Source organism: Anabrus simplex, chromosome 2 (genome assembly GCF_040414725.1).
Source record: "Anabrus simplex isolate iqAnaSimp1 chromosome 2, ASM4041472v1, whole genome shotgun sequence".
Classification (NCBI taxonomy): domain Eukaryota; kingdom Metazoa; phylum Arthropoda; class Insecta; order Orthoptera; family Tettigoniidae; genus Anabrus; species Anabrus simplex.
In genome coordinates, this window is record NC_090266.1 from 459407138 (window position 1) to 459419310 (window position 12173).

At 38.2% G+C, this 12173-nt stretch overlaps 1 non-coding gene across 1 annotated transcript; it reads right to left on the reverse strand.

The window, feature by feature from the left end:
- Nucleotides 1–9848: 9848 nt before the first annotated feature.
- On the reverse strand, nucleotides 9849–9967 carry LOC137498644 (5S ribosomal RNA). Its single transcript, XR_011017887.1, has one exon. It is a non-coding gene; the product is annotated as a 5S ribosomal RNA (ribosomal RNA).
- Nucleotides 9968–12173: the final 2206 nt, after the last annotated feature.

Below are 12173 nucleotides of genomic sequence, written 5' to 3' on the forward strand. Positions count from 1 at the left end.
ATGCTGCTGGGAACCTATCGCTCTGATGAAGCTATCCTTTCATCCTTTTGGAGCCGGCCTCCGTAACGTAACAGTTACACTATTAGCTGTCGTCCTCGGAGGCCCTAGTTCGATTCCCGGTAATGTCAGAAATTAAGAAATGGAAGAAGGGCTGGTATGTGGTTAAAATAGTACATGCAGCCCACCTCCAATGGGGGTGTGCCTCGCGACGAGGATGCGGGTTTACCTTATCTTTTGGCACATGTTGAGATCGGGCTCCTTGAGGATAGATCAAGGTCAAGCCTTTTCTGAAATTTTGGAGGATGTGCATGCATTATTCAGATCCACTAACTTCGAAAATACAGTTCATGAAGCGCTATATTAAGTAAATTAGTGATCAGGTAATGAAAACATACGGACCGTAATTCAGTTTTAGAAGATTAGTTCAAACACATGATTGGTCCATGACAGGTTCAGACAAATTCTAACTCAATATGCTTGTAAATATGCCTGGCCATCATATTTAGATCATTGAGGTATATACCATTTGACAAATGTGAGCACCTCATATGAAAACAAACAGTAAATAAACAATTACAGTACAATTATTTTCGAATGAGGGACTTAACCGAACATATGCCTTCTATTAAATTACCTAAACCTGCCCTTACTATTAGAAGGAAGCATTGAATTAGATTCTTGGGAATGTAATCTTCGGAAAACCTCAATACTTTCGGGATGCTATAGTGTATATTATGTTCATTATTGAATAATTAAACAGTCATACGTAGTAAGTCAAAGAAAATATCCATGTGTAATTTCCTGCCAGGGAGTCGATAATTGAAATAAGATGGTGTGCAAAATCGTGGCTATGATATAAATTGCTGATTATTGACAGGATATAAGAGACACAACCATGGGATGCATGACTTTCAAAAGTGTAGTGTTACAGGGTAGCTGTAAACGAAGGAAATATTACTAACATTGTGTAAAGCCATGCCATTCCATATGGCCTGCACATCTGCTTCCTTTCTTAGCATGAAAACTATGTCTATAAGTACAGTGACATCACTTTCTGTTAATACGTCTTTCTCCACAAATACAAGTAGGCTATATTCACCAAATTCAGGTAACACCGAAGTACACATTCTGGTGGAATTATTAATCCACAAGAATGTAAATTATGTGCTTGGAACTCAAAAATGCCCCCATTTATATCGTCGCTCGACCGGTAAAAGGTTGTATTCCACAAAGCTCTTCCTATCAATTATTCTCCTTAAGACTGGTCACGCCTACCAGCCACGAATGGATCAGAACAAATTTTGTTGTGTTCATTTTCCTATGCCCATGTGTAAAGGTAAATGAACCTTACATACCGTACTGTAGGAATGTACGTTTGCATTACGTATTTACGCACTCCTAGTGTACAATGCATGTAAGGTTCACTTTCGTTTAATCGTCCACATAGGAAAATGAACACAACGGACATTGTTCTGATGGACTGCGTATCCATATGTGGCTGGGAGGCGTGACCAGTCTAAAGGAGAATAATGGATAGGAAGAGTATTGTGGGATACAACGTTTTATCGGTGAAGCGACGATATGAATTCAAAGCACTTTTACTTTTTTAAAGTACTAAAACGGAACGAAGATCAGTGTGTAAAATTAAATATTGGCTAATAAGATTAAAATACCGATATAAATCTAACATCATGGGTAATATGTCATTTAAGTAGGGCTTAAAAATCATTTTGAAAATTGACTCTTCTTCGTACTAGAATTAAGAGAGACAGAGGGAAAATGGGGTGCAGGACACTAGGAAAATTGAAATTGTTTCATGTACACTAATTACTTCCTCAATATACTCATTGCTGTTCCGTTTAACAGAACAATGGCCTCATCTTAATGGTCTTCCATCTTTAATCTCATCTGAGATAAAGTGTCTAGAGTTAACATGCCGGATATGTGCAAATGCAGTACAGCGTTTTAGCTGCTCCATCACCATAATCCAAGTTCTGCACACACCTATACATACCCGACACGCGGATTTGTCTCTTTTATTCTGATAAATGGGCGGCCCAGGCTGACGACGTTAATGCCAGCACATCATACTGAGCCTGTCAACACACTACTACGCATATCGCAGCAATTCATTGGCAATTTGGAATTTGGAAACCAGTCCACATTTTAATATGTTAATATGTCACAAATGAACGAAGATATTTCTATTTAACTTAAAATATTCAGAAGAAACTGTAGTAATAATTACAAAACAAGCACATTTTAACATCTAAATTATTAAATCCTGAATGTCGTCAGTTCAATGCATCATTGGTCCATGACAGGTTCACAGAAATTCTAACTCAATATATTTGGTAAAGATACCTGGCCCTCCTATTTTGATAATTCAATTGACAAGTGTGAGCACCTCATATGAAAGCAAACAGTAAATATACTATTACAGTACAATAATTTAGGAATGAGGGACTTAATCGAACATATACGTTCTATTTTAATTCCCTAAAAATGTCCTTACCATTAGAAGAAAACCTTTGATTCGCAGTGCTTAAACTGTTATTTATTGGGTTGTCGAACAATTTCTTCTCCTTCTTCTCCTTCTTCTCGTCAACCATGAGGTTGGTGGGAATCATGCATGTCTTCCAAGCGTTTCTTTTCTTAGGCCAACAGATTCAAATGGCAATCGATGTACTTGCCTTTTAATGCTGTCTACAAATTGCACTATATGATTCCTTTGCTCCTTCTAATTTCCAGTTTACCTTCAAACAGGGTGGTGAACCAGTCAGAATGACGAAGCAAGTAGCAAACGAAGCTATTTCTTCTCCTGTTTAAGATTTCAACCAAACTGCGTGTGTCATTTGATTTTTTGAGAAAGTTTATAACTCTATCAGTCCAAAGTATTTCTAGGTATCGACGCTAGCACCACATCTCAAAGGCCTTGAGTTTGAGCACTTCCGAATTTTGCAGGGTCCATGTTTCTGATCCACAGCTTGCAAAGCTCCATACAAAACATTTTACAAAGTGCTTTCGTACCCCCATGCGATGGTCTTAGATATCTCTGGATACCTTCTTTTTTGATAATTCTTCCTGCGCATGTACAATCAGGGCGTTTACTTCATCGTACATTTTCCATCAGATGCGATCAGACTTTTCATATATCTGAACTCCTTTACTTCTTGATCTAATTTTTCTCCATGCCTTAACAGATTGGCAATTTGATCATTATCCCTTTGTCTTCGCCTTCTTTACGTTTATTCTCATATCCCACCTCTCTGTTAGCAATTCGTTCATGTCATTTAGTGCCTTTTTCATATCTTATTATTTTCAGTCATCGTTGCTATATCATCTGCAAATCGTACTGTACGGTAGAGTTTGCCATTAACATTTATGCCATGATTATTGCTAGCTAAACATTCCTTTATGGCTTCTTCTGCGTAGATGTTGAATAATAATGGTGGTAGTCCACATTCTTGACTTGCGTCCCTTCCAATTTTCGCTTCCACTATTTCTTTGCGTGTTAATGCAGTCTGGTTTTTATAAAGGTGGTAGAATATTATAATGTACCTATAGTCTACGTTCAGCTTTCTTAGAATTTTAAACAGCACATTCCACTTCACGTTTTCGAAAGCTTTCTCTGTATCATTGAACGCAATTATCATTGGTCCGCCTATTTATAGAGATTTCTCGATAATGACTCTGAGACCTCGAAAGGCTTTGCGTGTGCTCTTCGGTTAGTAAATCCGAACTGCTCTTCTGAAATATATAATACATAATTCGAGTTATAATTTTAGAGACGTTCTATGATATTCACCCACGTGTGTTCTGTGCTTTCTTTTGGGATATGAGCAAGGAGATTTTGATCAAAATATTTTTTTAATTCCTTCTGTTATGTACATTTCACTTATTATCTTGTAGAGCTTGCCGTTTCATTCATACCCTAGGGCCTATGCAATGTTTGCAGGGATTTCATCTAGTCCTGAAGTCTTTCCCCCTCTTAATCTCTTGAGAACCTTATCAAATTCATTTCTGACTGTTAGTTGTCCTAGCCCATCAACTCCATTCAGTCCTCATCTTCCAGCATGTCTGTATCTAGAATTCTACTAGCCTTTTTCCAGCGTAGAACTACTTTAGTTTCTTCAGTTAATTCTTTACTATTCTTACTCCCTATGATCTCCAGCGCTTTCTTTCTTGTTCAAAATTACTTTCATATCTCGGATAATGCTCTTTCGCTATTACCTTTCATCATATTTTTCTCTTCTTTCCGTTCCATTCTTGTCTTATTCTCGTTGCTTCTCGTTCTATCTCGCTCAGCAGTCTTGCATATTCCTCCAGGTTTGCACTCGCTTTGCACTTCCTACGTTCTTCCATTAACTCCAGTATATCTACAGTGACTCGAGGTTTGTACACTTTATTTTCCAGTCTTCCAAAGCATGCATCAGCAATTTCAGTTATTTCATTTTTCTACTTTGTTATCCCATTTCTCATGAACATTCTTGGATATTTTCTTGAGTTAATTTTTTCATCGTATTCTTTTCTGAACTCATTTACAGCTTGCTTGTCACTTTAACATTGATAATGTTTCATCTCTTACTTGGTTGTTCTATAACCTTTCTCCTAAAAGGCAGTTTTCTCTTTATTAATAATCAGAATATGGTCCGTGTACTCATCTGCACCTGGATAGTTCTTACATGATTTAGCATGGTTGCGAAAGTGGTCATTTATCTTAATACAATCTGTTACCGATACCTCGCTTGGTCAGAATATATTTGCGATCACCAGAATACGACTAAACTTAATTATCACCTCTTCCGTTCCAGTTTCCAAGACCATATTTTCCCACACAGGTGCCTACTCTACCCTAATATATTACAGCATTCTAGTCCCCTATGGTGATAAGGTTTTCATCATCCATAGTTCCTCTAAATTTTCATATGCACCCTATCTTCAGTTTCATCATCAGAGTATCCATAAGGCACGCAAGTCTGCACTAAAACTGTGTCCTAAAGATCTGTCTTTAGCTTTATCGTGCCAACTATTTCTCTAAATCCCCATACCCTTTTGACTTGATATGCTAGTTTAAAAAACAGAATTCAACAACTTCTGCTCCTTTTACATCACCTGAATAAATAATTCAGCAGTAACTACCCCAGAAACCTCCGCTCTTTAGCCATCTCACTTCACTTAGTCCTAGTACGTCAGTCTCAAGCGTATCCATTTCCATCTTCCTATTTTCCAGCTTTCCTGTCCTTTTAAGTGATCGAACGTTTAATGTTCCTATTATGTTCCTAATCTAGAGACTTGATTATTTTTTTGGATTTTCTTAAGTCGTTTCCTCTGGAGATGCTGGTTGAGGATGGTTTTTCCTCATTATAGTAATTTAACTTGGGATGATACCACCATGCATGTTTATTCTTGGGATATCAAGTGGAATCCCCTTTCCTTCTGCTCGTATGCCGTTGGGCATCTAGTGGCTCTTCCGCCTTTAGGGGTAACTTACTTTCCCAATCCGGAGCAAGAGGGTGCTCTGAACCTCTAACCTCCCATCCGCCCTCCAAGGAGGCCATTGGCAGTTTCTAGAGGAGAGCCAATCATACCGGATATCATTCGGTTTGTGGTCGCTGTTTAACGTCATATATTACGGCGAATAACTAACAAAGGTTTCTTTGGTAGATGGGTTTAATCGCACCCCTACTGGGCAATAAAATAGTCCTTATCTACTAACTCCACAATATGAATACACTTCTTCAAGTGCAGTTACGTAACACAACCAAATCTCATTTGTAAAACTGAAGCACATGAAGTTTGTGTGTTAACGGACATAAAATGGCGTCCAGATATCGCACATCGAATAATTAGCTGAGGGAAATTCAGTCAATTTTCCCAGCCTGTATTATATACATTGACATACTAAAGGGTGAGATGCTATCGAAGTACGTTAGCCTGTTAGTCGGGAGTACCATACACACACCTTGTACGCATGCATCGCAGTATAAGTGTGATGGTCGTCATTATAATTGAATGAAGAAAATGAACAAGCTTTTGGTTTGCTTTGAAAATGATCGTTAAATAACACTGAAAAAAGGTAGGCCTAAGTCACGTAATATTACAATTATGAAACAGTTCAATATATATATTATTTATTTGTTTATATATTTATATACCGTATTTATTTATTTATTTATTTATTTATTTATTTATTTATTTATTTATTTATTTATTTATTCAGCATCAGCAACATCACAGCGCCGAATTACAAAGATCCAAGCTTTCTACAATAAATATTAATCTAAAATGAAAGATATATAAGTATTTACAAATGTAACGGTTCAAATCCCGTTACAAGGTGATATCTGTGTTATTATTATTATTATTATTATTATTATTATTATTATTATTATGTCCGTATTAGTATTATGTTATCTGTGAGATTACTATTATTGTATTATCATTCTTTTTCAATTCAATTGTGCAATGCCTGTCGCTTACGTGATTGTAGTTAAATGTATGCATATATACGTGTGTGTAGATTAACACTAAACACATGTACAGTGAGAATTGCTACATATCAGATGTTGGATATGGCATTGCTACATTGTGCAATATTGCTGGCGTTATTGCCAAGTGATTGCTACGTCATCGTGCTTATTCCGGGCGATTTCGCCATAGTGTGTAACATTTGTCGCGACTTATTTCTGGAGATTACGTACGTGTGTTAACCAATGTCTATAAAAGCTGGCTGTATCTTGTAGCGTCTGTCATCATTCTACTGGATGGAGAGGCCATAGTTGCCCATTAAGTGAACGAGATGGAGTGGCATCAGTCAGTCAACGGGAGTCATTAGTTAAACGGAAGGTGAAGAGAGAAGAAGTAAAGTGGATGGTGAACAGTGATGGAGTCATAGAAGGATACACTTGCAATGAAGTCATACCGTGCAGACTTACCAATAAGTCACATGACATGGAGAAGAAGCAGTCACATGGATACATCACCAAATTAGATATGACACATCTACAGTAAGCACCAGATTTAAGGAATACGTCGGAATTACACTCAAAGTGTTGAAGGTACAGTCAAGTGAACCAGTGAGGGATAGATTTTATATAAATTGTTAAGTGTCCGGTCAAGAAGAATTCAAATTCATGCCTAGTTTCTTTCAATTGCAATGTCATAATTTCATATTCTCATCTGTTTTAAATCGCAGCAGTTCTCACTATTTTATTGAAATTATTTCAAGAATATATATTTTTTCTAACACATGAATTCATCGTATTATTTCAATAATGGAATTAACCTGAAATTTAATGGGAAAATCGAACGCCAATCTCCTTTTACCAGAACCTATATGGTATGATGTCAAAAGTAAGCTCATTACCCCACACCCTAGAGATAGTCAAGATTCTCATTCTATTATTGCTGCACTGAGTTGTAGCTGGCGCCCATCAAATAACATATGTGTAAGTAAGCAGGTAAGAACTAAGTGCGAGTAAAAGGTCCGACAATTGTGTATGTTATTTAAATGCAGATATTTTCAATTTAAATTTCATTTTAATATTTTTAAAATCAGTCAACGAGTCACGAACATACTACACAAAGGACACACACAAATATACACAATAAAACCTGTTCAATGCTATATAGTACATATTTACAGAAACAACAACTTTAACAATGGGAAATACATTTACAGTAAGTACAGGAGAAGGAACAGGAAAGAACAAGAAGGAAAATTAAGTTATATGATAAATATCATGACAGGAGAAAGGAAAATATACGAAGATCTCTAGGTTCATGTTGATAGATAATGTACTAAACACTGCTGGAATACGTACAGAAAAGGACCTCTTAGTGATTTAAAGCCGAGAGTAAGGAACATGGAATAGGGTCTTTATTCTGGTACTACGGGATGGAACGTGGAGAGAGAATAAGGGAACTAAATCTGGAGACCTAAATAAACTAATACTTGCTTTGTATAGCAGCTTTAGGTTGGTTACTTTCCTCTGAGCAGAAAGAGTTTTGAGTTTCAGTTTCCCAAGCACTTGGATAGTGTTTAAGTTGCGACAGGCAGGGACGCTGGCTCTGATGATAGCAGAGAAAAAGTATTGTACACGGTCAAGGTGGCTGAGATTTGAAGAAGCAGGAAAGGACCAGACTGGAGAGGCGTATTCAACATTCGGTAAGATACAGGAAACGTAGAATGATCTGAGAGAATTTACACCTGTGATGTCAGAAAACCTGTAGAGTAAACCGAGGAGTGACATAGCACGTGAGGTGCCCTGTTTATGTGCGAGGCAAACAACAATTTAGTGTCAAAATGCACTCCTAAGTCGTTTTCATTGTCAACAATTGCAATTGGCTTGTTCATTAGGTGTGTTAGGGTTCAAACCTCGTTACAATGTGATATCTGTATTATTATTATTATTATTATTATTATTATTATTATTATTATTATTATTATTATTATTATTATTATTATTATTATTATTGATGGTCAATTCAATTCTCAAAGATTATCGCTTGCGTGATTGTATTTAATTTATTGTGTATATATATGTGTGTGTGAATATTAGCATTTAACCATGTAAAATAAGACTTGCAAAATAATATTATATATGGATATGCTTTGTAATAAGTTGCGACATTGCAACGCACTTGTTGCAATACTGCTAGCGTAACTGCCGAGTCATCACTCCGTCATTGTGTGCATTTAGCTGTGAGCTCATATTTTTCGAGATACCTAGGCCGCCCCAGGAAATTTTAACACAGTGTGTAACATTTGGAGCCGGGTGGGAGTAGATCATAGTTATTTCTGGAGATTGCGTAGGTGTATCAACTAATGTCTATATAAGCTGGCTGTATATTGTAGCGTCAGTCATTAGTCATTGGAACGTGAGACCTCAGTAGGTCAGTTCTGTTGGAGGGAAAGACTTGCCATGAAGTCATATGGACGGGGAGACTTGCCAAGAAGTCGTATGGATGGAGAGACTTACCAAAAGTGTTGTACTGAGATGATAGTAGTCAGTCATCTGGATGTGGAAGCAGCAGTTACACGGATACTTAGTCGTCAGTGAAACAAAAAGGTTAGATCAGCAAACTAGGCTTGATACACCTACAGTAAGAACCAACTCAAAGGAATACTTCGTAATTACACTCAAAGTGTTGAAGGTACAATCAAGTGAACCAGTGAGGGATAAATTTCGTGTATGATTGTTAAATGTCCGATCAAGAAGAATTCAAATTTAATGCCTAGTTTCTTTCAGTTGTAATGTCATAATTTTATATTCTCGTCTGATTTATAGCGGCAGGTCTTGCTATTTTTTCTATAAAATTTAAGAATATATTTTATTCTATCAAATTAATGTATCGTTTTACTTCAATGGTAGAATTATATAACCTCAAATTTAATGGGGAAACCGAACAACAATCTCCTTTTCATAGAACCTATGTGTCTGTCAGGTCATCAGCCCAGAGGCTGGTTGGATCCTCAAATAGCACCACCAAAAGTTATGTGGTTATAAGGAAACCGCAAAAACCAATGGCAGCACCAAAATGAGGCGTACTAGGCAAGACGAGGAGTGAGGTAGTTTGCCATTGCTTTCCTCACTGGGTCAGAAAGTGCTATTGCAGCACGACTGACCCTATGAGCAACACCTTTCATAACACTCAGATGCACTAGACGTGCTCTGAATGTCATTACTCAGCACCACCCATACCCCAGCAGCTTCCATATTGTCACAGCCATGGATGAGACTGGGACTTCGGTGGAAGCTACACTTTACTCTGGCCTGTGCTAAGAGATGGATACAAAAGTACTGTATCCATCAAGAAATGGCAGCAGGCAACAAAGGGAATTGAGCCAACGGCACGTGGTGTTCCCAAGCGGTCACCCATCCAAGTACTGACCACGCCCAATGTTGCTTAACTGCGGTGATCGGACGAGAACCGGTGTATTCAACATGGTATGGCCGTTGGCAGAACCTATATAGTATGTTATTAAAAGTAAGCTTATCACCCCACACACTAGAGATATTCAAGATTCTCATTCTATTATTGTTGCACTGAGTTGTAGCTGGTGCCCATCAAATATTGTGTGTGTAAGTAATCAGGTAAGAACTAAGTGAGAGTACAAGGTCTGACGATTGTGTATTTTATTTAATGAATATTAATTTTCATATTTTTCATTTAAATGCAGTTTTATATTTTAAAGTAAGGAAGCGAGCCAGGAACCTCTTCAGGTGATATTCTTGCAGAACGAGGAATTTACGAAGTGTGAACGAAATGTGGAACACTTGGAGGGATGAGATTTATGACGCCATGTAGTACATCAACCTGACAGTGAATCAAGTGCATTTTACAACTGGATTGCTTCCATGAATAATTCATGTCTATCTGCTCCACTGGCTACCGAATGGTCCCAGATTACTACTTTCGGTATTCGATTGTTGTCTCTTCTGTTAGCTATAAGTGACCAGAACCGTTTACTGTTGTGTCTTACTTCAAGGCAGGCTCCGTTAATGTATTCTGAGTAATCCCGCCTTAATAAATACTTGTGGTGTTTGCGAAGGTCAGAGAATATTTCATAATTTCTCTCGAAGGGCGCATTCTTCCATTGACTCCATGCTTAATTTAGTTTTAGTTGAGCACTTTTAGTATCACTCTTCTTCATTTCGGGGGCATTTTCTGGACATCGAAATGAGTAGGAACGAGGTAACGGATCACAGCAAGCGTCCAATCATAAAGTAAGTCCACCGCATCTTAAACTTCACCCACCGGGCGAGTTGGCCGTGCGCTTAGAGGTGCGCGGCTCTGAGCTTGCATCCGGGAGATAGTAGGTTCGAATCCCACTGTCGGCAGCCCTGAAGATGGTTTCCCGTGGTTTCCCATTTTCACGCCAGGCAAATGCTGGGGTCGTACCTTAATTGAGGCCACGGCCGTTTGCTTCCAACTCCTAGGCTTTTCCTATCCCATTGTCGCCATACGACCTATCTGTGTCGGTGCGACGTAAAGCCACTAGCAAAAAGAAAAGAACACCCACATGCAACAAATTCCTTTAAAATGGGCAGGGTACGATTAACAGTCTACCAGTCAACTTTACGCCACACAAGCACAGAGCCCCTAAGGACAGGTCGATGACATCTCGGAGCACGGGAAGGGGTGATAATGAAAATTGCTTCAATGGATTTGTGGTTGGAATTCAAAATACCTCGTCCCACAGAAACAGATGAGGGCTCGTTATAAGAAAGCAGGTAACTAAGGTAAAGTTGAGGAGATTCCCACCTTCCAATACTAGTCAATTTCTTATAATAGTTTTATTGTTTTCATGACATAATCCAGCTTAATCTCTAGGTGTATACTAAATAGGACATGTTTCGTTCCGATTATGGAACATCTTCAGCTGAAGTATTTGACAAAATGGCTAGACAATTTAAACACATCTAATAATTGCGGTGATAAAATAAAATATTCATTCATGTTGGGTTAAAATTTCCAACGAGTCAATGTCCAAGTGACGAAGTAAAATCGGCGTAGGGGGTCTTCTTTATGCTGGAGACGTGTATGCTTGTTAATCTTGAAGATAAAATTAGTGATGTAAAAGTTTTTCTTAAAATATATTGGTCGGGGGATCTACGGTTATTTCTCAAGAGTGATATAAAATATTTTCTTAAAATATAGTTTTCGGGGGAACTACGGTTTAACGTCGAAAGCAGCTAATTCTTGAAGATGAAGTTCACAGTCTATAATCTTGTTTTTTATGGACCTGATATTTTGATAGTACACAGAGAACTCATTATTCGTGGTATGCCCAGGGTTAATTTGTAATCACCAGACAGGAGTAGCAGTGTTAGTAAGAAACTTAACGGGGAACGGCGTGCATGATAGTGTAATTTCAACGAATCGTGGGTCGATGTCGGGACCGTAAGAAAGCAAGACAGATTAGCCATTCGTAAAGAAGGAAAACAAAGCTTATTGTCCGTACTTAACCAGTCTCCTGCCTGTGAGAGGGCGAGGGAAGTTTCCACGTTCATTGCGTACCTGCAAGCGGATCACTCGCGGCACTTGAACAAGCCGGTCCCGTAGTGTGGGTAAGCTGGTCACAGCCCGATCACGTGGCGCACAAACACAATCTCACTGATTCCACCATTATACCGTCACAGATTGCCAACTCACTATACACCACA